Source organism: Haemaphysalis longicornis, unplaced genomic scaffold, assembly GCF_048455015.1.
Source record: "Haemaphysalis longicornis isolate Haplotype H1 unplaced genomic scaffold, Haemaphysalis longicornis Haplotype H1 scaffold_8, whole genome shotgun sequence".
NCBI classification, from domain to species: domain Eukaryota; kingdom Metazoa; phylum Arthropoda; class Arachnida; order Ixodida; family Ixodidae; genus Haemaphysalis; species Haemaphysalis longicornis.
Genome location: NW_027526445.1, coordinates 119,712,370 through 119,732,459, shown reverse-complemented (window position 1 = coordinate 119,732,459; position 20,090 = coordinate 119,712,370).

Below are 20,090 nucleotides of genomic sequence, written 5' to 3'. Positions count from 1 at the left end.
CGGCGCGTAGCAGACGCTCCTTGCGGGGTTAGCAGGGCTCGTGGGGACTTCTAAAAAATCAAGCACAGATAGCAGTCGGCAGTTTTGAGCGTGCGTTCGGCCGCATGCGGCTTCCCTGCAAGGGCTGCAATCCTGACGGCTTCGTTTTGTAGCCACAATTGAAGGCACAACTACCAACATTCCGTTTCTATCCAGAAAAGTGTCGCCAAACACGTACGCACGTTCTGCCGCGCACGGCTGAACGCGCGCTGCAGCGGCGGCGGCCCGATGCCCTCCGTAGCAACGTTTCTCCGTAGGATACCTCGAAAACAGTCCGCTGGACAGGGTGGAGACACCCTTTGAACGATCCCGTGCCGCCCCTATTGGGTCGAAGTGCTCAACGCGCTGTTCTTTTTGTTTCCTACAAGACGCAGCAACGCGATACAGATACGATGGTTCTAACTTCGCCAGTAAACCGCGTTGTGGAGATAATTACGGTGCGGTTTTGTTACAATGACTTGCTGCGGCTGCGAGCGAGCGAACCAAAATGGCGGCGCAACGCATACGTGTCTCCACTCTGTACGGCGGACGCGCGTCAATGTAGGAACTGTAGCCCTCCGATCGGCGGCGGCGCCTCTCGCGGGAGCCTTTGTCCTCAAACAAAACTCGGCCGGGAGTTTCATGACCAGAAAAGCATTGACGGACTCTGGTAGTACTAAAAATAAAGGAGCTAAATTAAAAAACTTCACCATTCCGTCCGAAAGAAAGCTCAGAGCAGCGCGAAAGCTTTGTCACGTCAAAACTGCGTCAACAGTGTGTCAAAACATTCGCTAAAAGTGCGTCCAACCTTCGTTGGCAATTAAAAGTTTCTATTAAATGCAGTGTTTTGCGCAAGTTTTTGCAAAACTAGCACTACAAATAAAGGAGGTAAATAAAAAAATTACCATTCCTTCCAGAAGGAAGTTCAAAGAAGCACGAAAGCTTTGTCACGTCAACAAGGCGTCAACCGGGCGTCAAACCATTCGCTAAAAGTGCGTCCAACCTTCGTTGGCAATAAAAAGTTCCTATTAAATGCAGTGTTTTGCGCAAGTACGTGCGAAACTAGTACTAAAGATAAAAGAGCTAAATAAAAAACTTCACCATTCCGTCCGAAAGAAAGCTCAGAGAAGCGCGAAAGCTTTGTCACGTCAAAACTGCTTCAACAATGCGTCAAACCATTCGCTAAAAGTGCGTCCAACTTTCGTTGGCAATTAAAAGTTTTTATTAAATGCAGTGTTTTGCGCAAGTTTTTGCAAAACTAGCGCTACAAATAAAGGAGGTAAATAAAAAAATTACCATTCCTTTCCAAAGAAACTTCAGAGAAGCACAAAAGCTTTGTCACGTCAAAACTGCGTCAATAGTGGGTCAAACCATTCGCTAAAAGTGTGTCCAACCTTCGTTGGCAATTAAAAGTTCCTATTTAATGCAGTGTTTTGCGCCAGTACATGGAAAACTAGTACTACAGATAGAGGAGCTAAATAAAAAACTTCCCCATTCCGTCCGAAAGAAAGCTCAGAGAAGCGCGAAAGCTTTGTCCCGTCAAAACTGCGTCAACAGTGGGTCAAACCATTCGCTAAAAGTGCGTCCAACCTTCGTTGGCAATAGAAGTTCCTATTAAATGCAGTGTTTTGCGCAAGTACGTGCAAAACTAGTACTAAAAATAAAGGAGCTAAATAAAAAAACTTCACCATTCCGACGGAAAGAAAGCTCAGAGAAGCGCGAAAGCTTTGTCACGTCAAAACTGCGTCAAATGTGTGTCAAACCGTTCGTTAAAAATGCGCCCAACCTTCGTTGGCAATTAAAAGTTCCTTAAATGCAGTGTTTTGCGCAAGTTCGTGCAAAACTAGTACTAAAAATAAAGGAGCTAAATAAAAAAACTTCACCATTCCGTCCGAAAGAAAGCTCAGAGAAGCGCGAAAGCTTTGTCACGTCAAAACTGCGCCAACAATGTGTCAAACCATTCGCTAAAAGTGTGTCCAACCTTCGTTGGCAATTCAAAGTTCCTATTAAATGCAGCGTTTTGCGCAAGTACGTGCAAAACTAGTACTAAAAATAAAGGAGCTAAATAAAAAAACTTAACCATTCCGTCCGAAAGATAGCTCAGAGAAGCGCAAAAGCTTTGTCAAGTCAAAACTGCGTCAAATGTGTGTCAAACCATTCGTTAAAAATGCGTCCATCCTTCGTTGGCAATTAAAAGTTTCTATTATGTGCAGTGTTTTGCGCAAGTACTTGCAAAACTAGTACTAAAGATAAAGGAGCTAAATAAAAAAACTTCACCATTCCGTCCGAAAGAAAGTTCAGAGAAGCGCGAAAGCTTTGTCACGTCAAAACTGCGTCAAATGTGTGTCAAACCGTTCGTTAAAAATGCGTCCAACCTTCGTTGGCAATTAAAAGTTTCTATTAAACGCAGTGTTTTGTGCAAGTTTTTGCAAAACTAGCACTACAAATAAAGAAGGTAAATAAAAAAAATTACCATTCCTTCCCAAAGAAAGTTCAGAGAAGCACGAAAGGTTTGTCACATCAACAAGGCGTCAACCGGGCGTCAAACCATTCGCTAAAAGTGCGTCCAACCTTCGTTGGCAATTAAAAGTTCCTATTAAATGCAGTGTTTTGCGCAAGTACGCGCAAAACTAGTACTAGAAATAATGGAGCTAAATAAAAAAAACTTCACCATTCCGTTCGAAAGAAAGCTCAGAGAAGCGCGAAAGCTTTGTCACGTCAAAACTGCGTCAACAATGTGTCAAACCATTCGCTAAAAGTGCGTCCAACCATCGTTGGCAATTAAAAGTTCCTATTAAATGCAGTGTTTTGTGCAAGTTTTTGCAAAACTAGCACTACAATTAAAGGAGGTAAATAAAAAAATTACCATTCCTTCCCAAAGAAAGTTCAGAGAAGCACGAAAGCTTTGTCACGTCAACAAGGCATCAACCGGGCGTCAAAATTAACATTCGCTAAAAGTGCATCCAACCTTCACTGACAGTGCGTCCAATGAATCGTCAAGCCATCAAAGACCCATATCGCAAGCGAATAATGAACCCATGCAACGATTTCTCGGCCACTAAGTACACGCATCTAAGAACGATCCAAATGCATACCGATGCGCGCGCTTTTAAATCATTATTCATGATCGATGCGTGTATTGTCTGATACAGAACCTTTTTCGCGATTTGCAAGTAACCATAAGGACACAATGGAAGCCCAATTTCACGCACAGGCCAAGTGTCCAGAGATCTCATCAGGGCTTTTTGGTCAACCGTCCGGTCTATGGTGAAATCGGTTAGTTTTTTTACAGAACGCCATAAGTCCCACTAAGAAAGCTTTCGCTTGAAAAAGAGACGTACGTCAGAGCTGCCACAGAGTTGCCACCCTCCAGCACCACCACGTAACGGATTCGATGATGTGATTAAAGTATCCAACACCACGGTTTGCGCTTTGCCGACGGTGCAAATGTTCGCAAAGCTGCAGTGAAGTCGGCCAGCTGGGTGGACTCAGTTTACATGGTTGTACTCATTTTCTTGGTTCAAGGATGCTTAAAGCTATGTTGATGCTCGTGCTAATAAAAACATAACTGGTCATAAAATACCACCACATTTTATCGCACGAGATAGACACTTACTGACTGTCAGTGTCTTTAATGAATGTATAAGCGAATGCATCGCCACCTATGTGCTGCAACGCTAGGGGGCAAAATGTCGTATCATTTTTAGTCATTGGTTCTTTCGCGATCGTCTTCAAATTGTGTTACAACGCATTCTTAGTCTATTCATCCCCGTTTGAATGGCCTGGCCGACTGGGTTTCGAGCTTGATGTCATGGACGTACGGGGTGTGTCTGCGCCCACTAATCCCACTGCTCACACTTGCATCACTTGCCGTCTCAGTGCTCGCACTACGTAACGTCTTAACTGTAAGAATCGAGGGTTCGTTGTATGTAGACTCCTGCCAGCCACTAGTGAGTGAATATTGCAAACCAAGTAAAGCTTCCCTTTGAAGACAGTCGCCTGAGACAAATGCTGCCTCAGACTTCATTTTCATCGTTTGAACAAAGCTTCCTCAATATTCTGATAAAAATCGATATCTATAAAGAGAAGTGCCCGACTGACTGACTGACTGACTGACTGACTGACTGACTGACTGACATACTCATCAACGCCCAGCCAAAACTGCTAGACCTAAACTGAAGGTCAATCGCTAGACGTAGAGACTTTAAATTTCGTGAGTACATTTTTGTCATGGCATAGAGGCTCACTAATGGGGGATTTTCGGAAATTGCACTCCTAACCACGGAAAAGAGGGAAATTGTTTTCTTAATTTCGTGGTTATCTTGTTAACCTGTTGCCATATCAAAGGGATTTTACCTTATATGTGTAGCCCCCAAGACTGTATAAAACGCAGTTCTACGGTTTGGCCTAACTAGCATTATTGGGACGATCATCCATTTCGAAACAAAATAGGTGTTTGTAAACATTTTTTAACAAATGTTCATCCAATTCATTTTTGTTATAAATGTTACAAATAAAAATGCACAAAACTAACCCTAATAATTTCTCCCTGCGACGCCGGTAAAAGGGCGAAAGTTTTTAATGACGCGCTTGACGAGCCGAAAGGGTCTACTGGTGATGTCAGCGCCAAGGCAAACTGCTGGTTCAAACGGGTTTGAATTTCATGAGCACATTCTGTTTATGGTGCAAGAGCTCAATATTGCTGAAATTAAAAAAAAATCATTCGGGGAAGAGTGAAAAGCGCTGAAAATTTTTTAAAGATATTTCTGTTTTTATGAGATAAAAAAGTGGTTATCGTTGATATAGGTAACTTTATACAGGTATCTAAAAACTGTTTTAGAAGATTTTTCCTTAATATCCACATAATAGAGACAATCAGGGTGTGGGGAAAATTGCGTGTTTCTACAGATCGTCAATAACTATGCAGCCCGTTGATATATCGAATTGGTTTTTGCTTGATAAAGCTGCCCATACAGTCTTTAAAACACTAATTTCAGGATTTTGTCCTAACGCGCTCATAAAGTGGCGACCGGGATTTTGTAACACAACCCCAGTGAACGTTAAATTCCGTTCAATTTTCCCGCGTTCGGATAGCGCTCGCCATCTGTTGGGTGTTTCTGCAACCACCCGCCTCCTGTGGCTGATGGGTATCCTTCTTTGCGACTGAGATTACACTTCCCATGTGTAAGTAGTTGTTTGAGCGCACCATCTTGGTGATTTTGTTTTCGGGAGGGTTCCAATGAAACACGAGTTGTCTTTTCCAATTACCACCCACCTCCCGTAGACGTTCATGTACTGACAGTAGGCTGGAGTTCCTAATTGTGTACAACTTCACAATGAACTAGCTAATTATGACAAGTAAGAAAGAGCTGAATATGTGTTATACCCATTAATGTCATTACTATAGTGGCCCACTCGGGAATCGCCGGTTACTACATCTGGTATGACATATTGATAAGTAAGCGTGTTGGATACGAGAAACACTCGCAATTAGGAGTACTATTGTCTAAAGTGTGACTGACACGCATTCTTGGCGTCAGCTCGCTTCCTTTTCACACCAAATACACTGGCGACAGTACGAACACACTGCGTCAGTTGGAGCATATTTTATTTGATCTTATTTATCGCACTTATGGCACAGCTAGCTCCGGAAGCAGCATGCAGCAAATAGACATCAGCGTGTCGTCCCTCCTTGTTATTGGCACAATAAGCAGGCTTAGCCCGCGGAGCGTGATCATTGGTGTTGTGGGGCCAAAACTGTAGCGCGCCGCAGTTCGCGACGACCTCCGGCGGCGGGGCGGTGAAAACATCGCTTCCACAGTGTTTTGACGTCCGTGTGAAACGTTAACGGCATGCTGTGCCATTCGCTCTAGAAGCAATAGAAGCCAAAACTCAGGATTTCTATTGCATTTTCATAGAATATTTATCATGTGGACATAAATTGCAAGTGTTGTTTGAGGTATACTAGGCCCGTAAGCATCTAGCAATGCAATAAAAAGAGAACATAAAATGGGCATGAATGGTTCTTTACGCTTTCTCAGGTATTCCTAGTGCCAGAAATTAATAGCAAGATTAATGTTTTTCTAATAATATGAGCTACTGCAATCTAGTCAGATTTCCTCGAGGAAAATTACGCTGTAATCCCCAAGCGTGCAGTGCATTCAAGCAACCGTAGCGCCTCCAGGAGTTCGTGGCTGACAGGCATCACCTTGCAACGACGGGGATCCAGCAGGGCCACGAGCACTCAATCATAGAACTTTAAAATTACGCGGTCGTTCTGAGCGCTTACTAGCAGCCGCAGCATCGCCTCACACTATTCGCACACCGAATTACGCTTCCCCGGCACACCAGATATCAGCTAGCTTAGGGTCAGGGGCCCATGGTCCGAAACTGGCGAGGGGAACAAATATACACTCTAATCCGGGTAACCCATAATGTAACTTCTAAACGGAAGTAACCTATAAAATAAAGGTTACAATGGATTCATTTTGATGTTTTCTTTATCCCAGTCCGTTCTAAGGGTTACAAGCGTGAGGTTAAAAGCGATTTATAGGTTACAATAATGATTTATAGGTTACATCAACAAAATCTGACATGTAACCTCTACGTTGTAACCTATAAAACGCCCTGTAACCTCTAAGAGATGCTCGTCGCGCCTTCTCTCCCGGCGGCCGTTGATTTCTCCGTTGCATGACGGGATATAGAGAAATGGCGGCGCCGGCGGGCCCGGTGGCCGCGTTTTCGCGCCACTCGAGCCTTTTAACCGCTGTGATACCCCTACGATGAAGCGAGGATTGCTGTAACAAGACTTATTTGTCGGCGTGAGTCGCGGAGGCTGCGGCGAGCCCATTTGTGACTGGCAGCGCTTCACGGCCCGTTCTTCTACGACCAGCATCAAGTTCGCATGTTGGACCAATGCCCCGGCGCCAGTGAAAGCGAACTCGGTGAGTATATTCCCGTGACGGTTTCGGTGTTTTCATTGGATGTATCTTTTCGCTGGGGGCTTTTCAATTTGAAATTGCAGCATTCGAGAGGGATTTTCGTTACCTGACTGGTTGCTTCGCTGGACGTTTTCTGTTGTCCGCGACGGAAATTGAATGAAATCACGGGCTTGCGTTCGTTGCGTCAGACTAGAGCGGACGATCGGGAAAGCACAGATACCGGCGCCCGTGACCTGCTTTCTGCTCTGTTAGCGCGCCTTCGTCATGTGTTGAGCGTTTTGTTTACGCTGTTCGCTGCATCGGGCGCACTTGACGAGTTATTGGACCATGTAATTGCCAGGTAGCTCTGTTTGAATAATTGAATTTTTTCCCATTAAAGTCTTATATTATCGCGCTATTCTCTGGGTATTATCATTTTGTTTCAGTCGCCGGAAATGTTCATTTTTCTCGCTGCATATATTCGGAATGGTGTTCATTTTATTGGTCTTGTAGTAATATATCCGGATAAACACAAGGTGTGTGCTGCAGAAAAGTAGTCCACTAAATGCTGCCCGAAATTTCTAAACTCACTTTTGTCCAGCACAAGCCTCTTTTATGTGAAAGTTTGCCTTACGGCACAATAAAAAGTTTTCGTATGTACAACACTCCTCATTTTTTTCATTCTTTTCCTTGAGTGGGTAAATTTGGTGTTAGTCATTTTGAGACAGTGGGCCATTTCCACCATATTAAGTGGTTTATTATTCTCATTCGCACAAACCAGTCGTTTATTTATTCGCGTGGTCTTGCAGGGCAAATTATTGTCTCGCGTGATCCTAGTGTAGTGAAGTAAAGCGACTTTACAGAATGGTGGTATGTATGAGCGAGCATGCACGCTGCTTGATTGTTGTTTTTTGATGATACAGAAATTGTGACGAATTACACAGAGACAGGTGCAGGTGTAAAAATGGGTTCTGCACCCTCATCGGATCCTGGCTGTTCGAAAAGTGTGGTTGCATCTGGCTACCTATGCTATGACTTATCAGCACTACTGTTTTTTTCTTGCAGGCAGTGTTCCTTGAGCTGACAACCAGGACTCCCCTGCGTATGACACAAGTTGAAATGAAGTCTGATTTCAGCGGAAACAACGGTATGAAAATGCAATAACTAAAACACATTCATTGAAATATTCTTTGTAAAGATGGCACCCAGGCCTGCACAGACAAAAGTATGATTCACTTGTAAAAATGCGAGGCCTTTCTTCAAGTGTTATGATGTTATATTTCGTATCTTATTTTGCCTCATGTTTAGTGACTCTTTCTATCAGTTCGTTACTACATGAACGTTATGAATTCACATAACGATTTCCTCAGCATGGAGCTTTGTAGTTTTTCAGTAAATCTAGCTATTCTATAGGATGCGTGGTTTTGCAGAGCCAACAAGAAGAACTCTTTTTCTAAAATAGCTCTGTAAGAAATCTCCAGTTGTTAATGAGTGCTTGTGCTGTGTTCTTTTCTTCGTCTTGTCAAGTTTGAGGTGTTCTTTCATTATGAATGTATACCAACTGCCCAGCTCTAAAGCCTATTACATTTTAACCCAAATAACCCTTCGAGTCATTACAGGTACAGACCTTCTGGGAATGCCACTTGAAGATCGGTGCAAGTTCTAGATGTATCCTCTACCACAACACATCTGGACGAAGAAAAAATGTAAGTTGGCGATTCCTTTTTACTGATAGCCGAGGAAGAAACCACCGATAAGAACACTTTACTTAAATGAAAAACGTTTCGGCTTCCACGTGGGATCCTTTTTCAAAATGAAACTGCCAGTACAAGGGGGGGGGGGGGGGGGGGAGGAGGAGGAGGATGTTTAAGTACAGCCAAAAATGTGACGCAGGTGGCATTAGCATCGTGAAAGCACGTTTCCTGGGTTTAGTGCGACGTTCGCTCTGTAGCGTGTACGAGTGATTCCACATGAAGGCGCGGAAACGTTTTGTTTTCTCTTTTGCAAATGTATGTCAGTTTATCTCGTAGCCCAAAGTTTCTGCCTGTTCTGGGTGAGCATGCAGAAACATTTCGCGAGATAAACTGGAACACGGCACGATTAAAATTCGGGAAGGTTGGCCGGTATGACTATAGTGGCTTCGCGTTGGACAATGCGGCCAAATTACTCTGTGTAACGATTAGTGAAATGATGTGAAATTATTAGCAAAGGCCGTAAATCACTCCTCTGGTGTGGCCTTTCATTTCATTCTCTGGTCTCCGTCTTCATTTCTGTGCAATACATTTTTCGTACTTCATATGCCTGTGGTTTGGTGTGAGGAGCTTATGGTTGCACTGGATTTTGTTCTTTTTCTGAAATTTTCTGTAGATGGCTCTTCAAGGTGGAGAAATCCAAGTGACGGCCCCTCACATATATACCTCCACCTGCGGCAGCAAGGAACAAGCAGGGAAATCTTCAACGTGCCCTGATTTTGTGCCTGCTTGTGTACTACGTAAATTGCGAAGCTTATCTCTGAATTTTTCCAAGCGCCTTTTTTCATGAAGGAAACTATAGATACCATTTAAAGTTTGTCCAAAAGACAGATTGCAATCGGCCTAGAAACTTGTTAGTGCTGCGTAAAAAACGATAACTTGGCGTGGGAATCACAACTCAGGTGGAACTGTAAAGAGGAACCTACGAGGGAAGTGTGAATGTAGGGAATATAGCCATAAACACTGCTTTGTATGAAAAAGTGAATTTGTAATAAATGTTCTTTCTACTTTCCCACATTCTGCGTTTTTTCTGTGGGGAACCACGACAACAACGCTGTACTGGGAAAGTGCACCCCTGAGAACCATCTTATAAATGTAGCTCAAACTCGAATTCGTCTGAAGTTGTTCAATGGCAGTATCCAAACAATTCGGAATGCTTTGATACATCCGTGCAAATATTGAGGTAAAGAATTTGTATATTTGGCCATGTTTGTGAAGCTGTTCACGCAACATTTATTAAATAGGTTTAATAAGGATATATGAATAAACCGATTTTTACCTGGAAGTCTAAAGCAATATAGGAAACACCAATTCGCCCAGGACTCCGCACTCGTCTAATACTCATTAAGGAACGATAATAACGTTGGGGTGGTTCGCAGCTTTGCTTTTTAATAAATAGCCCACAGGTGTTTCATAATAATAAATGTGAATGTTCAAAACTACCGATGCCAAACTTCTGGAAATGTGCTCCTGTTAAATGCGCAGATATGTGTGCATGTCCTGCAATTCTCTTTTGATAATCATGGCCTTGGTTGTCAGACAATAATTTTTGGCTTAAGGCTATGTTATCATAACTTTGGCGTCCTTTTGAAGTATGCTATCAAGTGCATGTTTCCACTCAAGCTTGGTTTCACTAAAGCCTAATGTTGTTTAACTAAAGCTCAATTTAGCAAAAGACCTATCATGCATGTTTGATACTGGTTTCTTAAACGGCACAAAGCTGATGCAAACATCAAATTTAGTTATGCCTGTTTATAAGACTTAAGCGTTGCCAATACTCACGAAGATTTTTGGGTGACAACCTGGGTAACAATTATCGAACAGGTAATTCAATGCATATATATTAAGAGAACATTTTCAAGCTTTTTGGCACTGCTGTTTTAGGAATTATAAAAGTAACTTCTCTTTTAGCCCCAGCCGTGTGGCCGGCAGTTTATTCAAGGGACGAAGAAAAGACACCCGACGCAAAAGTTTAGACGGCGCAACGGACAGCATGGTTGCACATATCTTCCACTAACGCAATGTTTGTTCCCCACGCGGGAAAGGCGCCTTCGGGGTGTCGCCACAGCGGCGCCGGCGAAAGCGCGCCTGGCGCGCAACATCACACCTTCCAATTTGTGTGGCCTTGGACGGCGGTAGATGTAACTTATATAAAGGTATACATGCTGAAAGCTGCAAAGTAACCCATAACTGCGTAACCCTTACCTGTATACGTATATAAAGGTTACGAAGATATAGGTTACATTTGTACCTTATAAATTATAGGTTACAAAAATTCGAAAATGTATACCTCTATTAAGGGTTACCCAGCTTAGAGTGTACTGTTAGATTTCTAGGTAGTGCGTACAGGACTCCCACGTCACCAGAGACATAAACTTGCACGCCAATAATTAAATAATGCGTGAACAACAAGTCATTAGTTAGGACGTCACATGCGAGAAACTCCTGGGACGATTGCATATGCTGGTACACCAGACAAGGAACAAACCGTCATCAGGGAACCTTGGACGAGTAGCCTTTGAAGGTACAGCGTTAAAAAGTTGCCAGATTCTCATCGACTTCGGCGGGGCAACGGGCGGCAAGGGGAATGCACGGTAGTGCTTCAGGTGCTGGAGCTTCCGCTAGCGTGTAAAGGCTGGTGACCTTCATTCTGTGGCCTCCAGTCAACTATGACTCGGACGCAAACATTCGACAAGCCGAATACGATGTGCGTTCATCGTTGGGCATGGAGGCCAAGCGGTGAAGACCGTCAGGCGCACTGGCGCTTAGTCCTCTGAAAGTTCTGGCAGGGGCCACAACGATCGTTAGGTGGGAGCAGAGGAGTCAGCAATTTGGGGGGTACTGAGGACAATATGGTAGCCTCCCCAGTAGATGTTGCAGGTAAACCAGTCTTTAGCTATGTAGAGCTTGTGGGTATGCAGGTATGTAGGTGGTTACCACATTTCTAGAACTTTTTAAAGTCCCGAAACGGAATAGCTGCGTGTATCGCGTATATTGTGCCAGCGGCGGACGGCCGCCCAGGGACTCCGATATGGCACCCGCACATGCTACCCAGGGTCTACGAGTCGAGCCGCTAGCACTTGCAATACCTGGAGTGCTCGGAAATCTGGACGGTTGCGTGGTAGAAGCAGGAGGCTACTTCTATATTGACACCTACTGAAATGGCGAGGCCGGCACTCTGAAAACGAGTTACTGAAGTCGCCATTGCTGTGAGCCGATAGATTAGAGTAAGCCAACATACGTGTAGCGAAAGCGACGATCATTGGGACGACGAGTCTCTTTCCACTTATCGAAGCACAGCGGTGGCGGCGGGCCAGGTCGATGACCAGTTTATTTTGTAATGCGGAGCTCGCTCATGGACTGGCACCGATTCACGCATTGAGTGTGGTCATGTTAGTGGTACCTGTTGATACCGATGACTCTACAGCACTTTTCTAAAGGCTGCAGAGCGAGATATATAAGTTCGCCTTGGTGTAGTAAGCGCTTATAGTTGGCAAAACCCGGGGGCGTTCTTCCGAAAAAATGCGCAACTTCCCGGGAGCCTCCTCCTCAGCTGTATTACAAAATCTCCGTATAGCGGTCCGCTGCCAGGCATCAATCTGTGGACCTCTGTTTGTGAAGCAATTTCACTGGGCAAGGAACTGATGGTGCGTAAATAATTGTCATTCAAGACCAAAAACCAAGAACCGCTGCTGGCAAGTTCGTATTACCGTGGAAACTTTGAGTGTGACCGCACACTAAAACTCAGCGCTGTTGTTCGTAAAAAAAAACATGGCATTGACAGGCGGCTTGTGTCGACTGTTGGCTTTCAGTCTTCTTGGGATCATTTATTTGGAAATAACTTGAGGCCATCAGTTCTGTTGAAGCATTTGATACAGTAACGTTCAGTTCACCCTATAGTGTCAGCTGCAGTTGTTTTGCAGAATCCTTTATTGCAACCTCTCAGGTTGCAGTGGTTGAAGCTCAATCAATTATAAGGCGAGGGGGCAGCCTGAGCACGGCCGCTCGATAGAAACAAGGTTGTTTCCATCTACCGGCCGTGGCCTCAGCATGGCCAGGGACGGTATGCGAATGACTTGACGGACTTCGCCTCGAGGCGCGCCTCTCTGATGCCAAGGTCACAATAGACAGTACCCAGGGCACCATGGGGACGTATGGCAGCGCCCTTTGCGAGTTCCCCGGTGGGCGCTTATTCCGTGCGGCGGTGAACTTTGCTCGGTGTTAGTGGTCCAACGGGACGCAAAGGAGCTTGGTATGAGTTCACAAGCAACGGCGAAGTGACGTGTGCGTCGAAAGATATGCGAAGTGACCCGATTATGATCAGATGACTCAGATTCGACCATGAAGGGCCGCATAGCCACCACTGTGCGCCGCCTGCATGATGCACGATGGGGCTAAAATTTTACAGCAAAAGCTGTGCGATGTTTTACTGGTGGAACCAATAGAAGCAACCGGCGTGGAGACGGCACTAAAGGAATGCCACCTCGTGAGTCTGGGAAGGGAGTGGGGTTCACGCCGGTTTGCCAGTGGAATAATTGCGCACCTGGCTCCTCTCGAGTGAGACAGTAGCACGGCGTTAGGCGCATTCCAAGATGGCGTTGGTAGTTTGGAGCGATAGCAAGGTGCCTATGGGCACGGTGTCCTCGGGCTTCAACGTTCGTTGCTGTGGTGCGGGCTCGGAGTCGTATGTATGTACGTGGTGTGTACTGGGCCTATGAGTGTGCTATCTTTGATGTGATGAGGGAATGCAGATATAAGGAAGCTGTCACTGTCCCTGAACTTGTGTTAAGGGTTGAATAACTCTGCGCATATCTTGTAGTTCTCGCGGTTGAACTTCGCTTGAAAAGCAGCAGCACCTTTATTCGTGCACATCACGTTGCCTTTTGACACGAATTAAGCGACTGAAAAAAAAATTTATTCTGAACTTTGAAATGCGTGATAAATGCAGTCACCCAACGTTGCTCAATGAGAATAGTTTCGAAAAAGTGGGAATGCTTGCTCACAGCCTCGGACATAGGATAATGGTTCTGTAATCAACCGCCGCACTGCATCATTAGCGGTACAGACAGCGACGTATGTCTTGACCATGGTACAAAGGGTGACCTCCCTACTCTGCAATCTTGGCACTCACCTTCTACTGCTTATTTATGAAATGCAGAGCATTTCAGTAACTCACGATGTCACCTGCGTTGACGTCCGTAGTCGTAGTCCGCACACCTCCCCCTACAATATATAAAAAAAGCTATCCGGCGCCTGGTTTCGATCCCTCGACCCTGCGGGCGGAACGCAATGTACATGGTGCTCTACCCACTGCGCCACAAAGCCGACGCAGAATGGGAGGCTACGAACGCGCCTTATATCCTTGACTCATTCAAACTACGTCAAGAAGCTGCTGATACAACGCATTCACTACAACCAACTCCCCAAACACTAAACGTTAACGCAATACACCCACCCCCGATGCGACGCATTTACTCGAGTCCCCCTTGAGGGGAGATGGGCCCAATTTTTTCTGTAACAAAGCCGCAATTCATATATCTGAGTACCCAGAAATTCTTTTATTTTCAGCGTGCCAGCATGTCGAAACAGTCCCAACTTTAGTTGCGATGCATCAACTCTAAAATGGGCTACATACATTTGGCCGCTGAACCATTCTATACAAACACTATATTCTCTTGTCTTGTGTTTTTAGAAAAAATGCCTGTAACCACATTTTTGGAAGTGGAGCTTGCTCTGCAGTTTACATCGGCATTGTGGAGAACAGCGATGTTACTGTGAACATGCTCATTAAGTAGCCATCAACCAAGAGTTCTATCAACAAAGTGCTGCAGCACTGGAAGTCTAAGAAACCAGAGCTAGTGAGATCACAGACTTTTTTTATTCTTGAGTGACCCCTTTATTCGTCTGTACACGCGCAAATAACGCCCAAGTTCTAGTGTTCTTTACCCGATTTAGCTAATCTTTGATTAACATTTCTTGATCATTGCTCCGAGGAATCATTTTAATTTCTTAGTGATATAACTATTCATACGCGTATGAAAGCCTTAGATACCTGACATGGAACAGGGAACCTCGATGTTCATCATTAAATGTGGCATGAACAGAATATTCGAGTTTGTTTCATTCAAAAGTTCAATTGCTACCCCCAGTGCTTCTCCGCCAGCAAACAACGCTTTCTTTCCTGAGAAATTAAACATTTTCATTCAAAACTTCAATTTTCCCGCTAAATCGTGTGTTTCGTGACATCAGCGATGAGTTATCCAGGGCAGGTATTTGAAACGAATATTAGTATGTTGACTAGGGCTCTAGCGGACGGCGAAGCGTCTTTTGTTGCTTCGTGTACTGTCCGTCCTCTAGATGCCGCCACAATACCGCTCATGGCCGCTTCCCGCACTCACTTTGTTTCAGGCACGATTTGCACCTGCCCTATTTTTGTTGTGGTTGATAGTCATCATTTCGTGCAACATTGCGTAGGCTCGACAAAAGAGCCACCTAAGAGATTGTCTCTGCTGCATCAGTGCCATGTGAGACAATCCCAAAGTGCCGGAGCATACTGGTCGCACTACGCCCTAATATGCTTACGTGTTCATTCGTAACTTAATTTCCATTGCTTTTCCCCACCATTCTTACTGTTATAAGAAAAACTTACTAAATGTAAGTGCGAGTAGCTCGTTCTGCAAGCTTATAATCCCTGTTCAATTTGCGTTGGATTTTGTCGGATTCCACCAATCGCAACAAGCTTCCTAAAACACATCATACGTTCAGTGCGGAAAAGTCACTACATTGTCTCACGGCTATTCTCTGTTGTCTTCATTATACTGCATATATGAGTGAACGTTGCGTTGAATGTGATCTCAGTGTTATTCTAACGAGGCAAGCTTTCAAAAGAACCGATCTATTGTTGCACCATATATATACACCCTTGGCCTTATTCTCGACTGCACAAATTCCCGGGGAACTGAGAATTTGCCGACCCGCCGCGGTGGCTCAGTGGTTAAGGCGTTGCGCTGCTGAGCACGAGGTCACGGGTTCGATTCTCGTCCGTGGCGGCCGCTTTTCTGATGGAGGCGAAAAGCAAAAACGCCCGTGTGTACGAGATTTCGGCGCACGTCAAAGGTCTCCGGGTGGTCAAAATTAATTCGTAGCCCTCTATTACTGCGCGCCTCATCGCCTGCGTTGCGTCGGCGCGTTAAACCCTACAATCAATCAAATCAATGAGAATTTGCCGGAAGTCTCTTCTGATTGGCTTTCAATTTTGGTGACGTTCTTCCGGTTGACAAAACGGTTGTGTGTGCCTTCGTCATTTTGGCGTTTTATGATGTTTACGGGCAGCAGTTCTAAAGTCTGCCTTATTTCTCTTTACTAAAAGCTCATAATTCTTTGCCGGCAATGAAAAACTAGACCAAATGCACCGGACATAACAAAGTAGGCCAGTCTTTGTGCTATTCAACAACAATACACCTTGTATTACGCGCCTTCTCTGTAATTGGCTGAGAAGGCGTGACGTAATTTAAGCAGTTGGCAGGAATGATTACGTCTCACATTGGCAACTTCAGCCTGCGTAAAAGTGACGTAATGTTACGTAACAGCTTGAAAATGGCGGCTGCTTTTACCGAAAAATAGGGCAAAAAATTTTCCCGACCTTTGGCGCCGCGAAATGTCCGTGAATTTGCATCAGGCTCAGTTTCGCGTGACGCGCGGTTTAAACCATGTTTTCTACCGAAAGAAATAATAGTTCCGACTGTTTCCAAGTCAGCGATCACGGAGCATACAAATAACGTGCAGCATTTTGCTTTTATGTTTAGCAATAAAATAAAAATTATTTGTTTGGTGTAACCGCGACATAAGAGGGCAGTACAAGCCTCTCCATGACAAACAGAACCCAATGCATGGCATTTGTCCACACTCCTCCTAGTAAGCTGCTGGCTCGCATGATCGAACTCAACAGAAAAGTTACAAAGAAAAGTGGCTCTCTTGTTCATTACAGCACTGATTGAACTTGAGCTTGACGAATGAGTGAATCGGCGACATCGGTATGCTCCGCAGTTACCAGGCGTAGCGCTTCGTTGGTCTTATGTGTCATACAAGCTTTGGTCGCGGCCGTATTTTTAGGCGATCACGCCATAAACTAGCAACATAGCAGCATACGATAGCGTGGCGGCGGTGGCGGCCGGGAAGGTGATCACCCATGGTGATAAAGCAACAAATATTGCATTGAAGCAGAGAGCCCAACTGTGTTACTAAAAGCGGTGGAAAGAAATAAATAGATACGGTAAAAAAATGTGTGATGTTCTTTAGCTCAACATCCGCCTTTCGCTCGCTTTTGGATCAACATTACTCGATCGCCTTGTGGTGTTTGCGCCAATTTTGACCTGCAGAAATGTGTTTCTCTTGCCAGGCTCAGCTACCGTCTTAATTTTTATATTACATTCCAAGTGTTTTTATATCTTTTATGCGCAATATTTGATACATTGGTTGTGGTCTTTACGAGTTAAGCGTCAAATTACACTGCATGTCGTTGTAGCTATAGTGCATCACGTCACTGGTTGCTTACGCCGTGGTTATGCAAAAAACATGGCGAATTCCCTGCGAATTTGTGCAGTCGATAATAGGCCCCCCGGCGGCAAAATAAGCGGGGGACGCGAGCGCGTTGCAAAATGCATCGGTGCGCCATCTGGCGTTGCACTTTTGGTGTCGAGACACCAGAAGTACAAGCTTCAAGCGGCAAAGCAGGTGGCATTGAGCGCTTGGCGCTAGGGGTCGCTTTTTCTGCTTTACGCATATGGCTCGCACACGCTACGGCGGCGAACGGCGAGCGTGAAGCGTGCTTTGCTTCATCTGACTGGATCCGACAAAGGACGCATTCTAACGAGATTGTGAAATTTCCGTTTTATGGGCGATATCGTTTGGTTGGCTGCGTAAACGCGAAAATTGTGATCTGTGTCTGTGTCCATCATTTCAACGCGTATTGCAAACTATTCCTTATTCTCTTCTTTTTTGTCAAACGCATGGCCACGCCGATCTCTGGGCGCGTTTTTTTTTTTCGTCGGTACCTGCTTCAGCATATGCGTGTGCGAGGTGACCTCTCATGAAACTTTAATCAACTAAACTAATTTTGCCTCAATTTCTTTCCGTTTTGTTGTGCTCACATTTAGTTACCAACCAACTGCATGTTTTAGGCAAGAAATACGAAGACACGGTGGAATGTATGTGGCACAAGTTCGTTACCGAGACGGGCAAGATATGTTACTGTCGGATCGGGGCAGGGCAAGCAACGCACGCTTCGCCCTTGCCGTTCGCCGCCAAAGCGTGTGCGAGCGAGGAATGTTAGAAAAGAAATTGACCCCTATCGCCAAGCGCTGAATTTGATCAGCTTTGACACCTCAAATGAAGGAAAGGACAGGAGAGCGAACATGGTTGGACGCACACGCGCATATTGATGTCTCGACACCAGAAGTGCAGCGTCAGATGGCGCGGCGATGCATTTTGCCATACGCTCGCTTGCCCCGGCTTATTTTGCCGCCGGGTGTTCAGAGGTAGGGCTCTTCACCAAACGGGGGCCGCACATTTTCATTACTGATGCGATAATTATGCTAACGTTCAAACGTTATGCTAACTGTTGTCAACATTAACGCAAAGGTGCTGGTTAGTTGGTGATGCGCGCCTTCGCCACAGCACAGTGAAAGAAAGACGAGTATTGTCTATCGAGGCGGCTTGAAGTTCGACTGATGCATAGTTTCGTGGAAGCCAATGCCGGCTGGAAAGTCAGGTGAACGGGAATTGGGATACCGTGGTTCCTTCTTGCACGTCTGCCTTCGCGAATTCTCGGCAATTAACGAGCACCTTGAATATGTAGTGATTAATGGTGGGCTAGACGCTCTTCACAGCGACAGTATCGGTAAAACTGCCGGAACAGCTTCGAACTCCAAAACACGCGAGTAATTTCATCTAGCCCCGCGACAACATCTTAAGTTCGAAAACACTTCGGGAAAATTAATCTACGCAACACAGTTTGCTCGGGCACGCTTGAATTTTTCGCCGGGACGCAGCAGTTTCGGTTCAGACAATACCCTCGTTCAGCGCCGCATGACGTGACCTAGACTTTCCCTACCGACCGCTTTCATCAAGCCGGAGCGCCACCGCCGTGCGGCGCAGAACCGCTAACTCGTTTAATAACGAAACACTGTCATGATCTCGGTGCGCGCCGAAAGCGAAACTAAATCCAGACGGCGGGAGGATCCCGTATCCTCCTACACGCTTCCGAACGACGACAACGACGCCGGCGCACCGCGAGGCTGGAGACAGGGCTAGAACGCGTGGAGGGTGTGCGGGAGGGGAGAAATCGAGCCTCGTGCGCTGGAAAGAAAGCGGGGCAGCGCTAACTTTTCTGAGAGGAGGACCCGACGAAAAGAGCGAGCTGGGGGAAGGGAAATGGGCGGCAAGGAGGCCGAGGGAGGCGCGGAAGAGACGGGAGAGGACGAGAGGCCCAGCGCGAACGCTGGATGAGGGGGCGAAGATGGGAATATCGCCGCCGAACTAAAATGGAAGCGAGGCGAGAAGGGAGAAGAGCAGTGCAGCGAAGGGAAAAGAAAAGCGAGCAGCGAGAGAAGCTGAGCGATAAAAGGGACAGAGATCGAAGCAGCAAAAAAAGGAGAATAGCGATGGCGGAGCGCAAAAGAGAAAGAGGAAATAGGCGTGGAAACAAGCGCAACAAAAGCTCAGCATGGAAAGGAACGGGCCCACGTTATGTAGTGTGGGTGGCTGGGGATGTGGGGAGGGGATGAGCGGAATATGGCTGGTCGAGGGAAAGGGGGAATCGGTGTGACGGAGGGCACGTCAGACAGGATGGCCCGCTTCTGCTTTTAAACTTGGCGGCTTCGCGAGGAGCCAGCCGAGCCGGGCCTAGCAGGATCGATCGTTTGCGTTCGCCTTCCTCCGCAAGAGCGTTGGAGAAGCGAAGCGGTGGGAAGTAGTCTAGCGGGGTGCGGGAAGGAACGGAGGGGCCCCCTGACGGAGGTGCTGCCGAGGAGGTTCCGCGCCCACCAGTGCGCATGCGCCGTCTGTCGCGACCTGTTTCCAAGGCAACAAAGAGGGGTTGCGCGATGGCTGGTCGGGCTCTCAGACAGGGCAGCGCCGAGAACGGTAGTCATTGCGACCGTACGAGGCAGAGGGCGCTCGTGGAGAACGGTTTCTCCCCTTCTCGTGACCCTCCTTGGCGTCTAGTTTTGTGCGCGTTTTTTTCTGCGCTCGCCCCCCCCCCCCTTTTTCCCTCGCTCATTGTCTGCCTTCATTGGTTCGTTATTTTTGTTCCTTGTGGTACAGCGCGCCTCCTCTCTGTCGGCCAGCTCCCTTCGCTTCTAATGGCGGGGCGGCTCGTTTGCGAAGCTAGCTGGGACAGCAG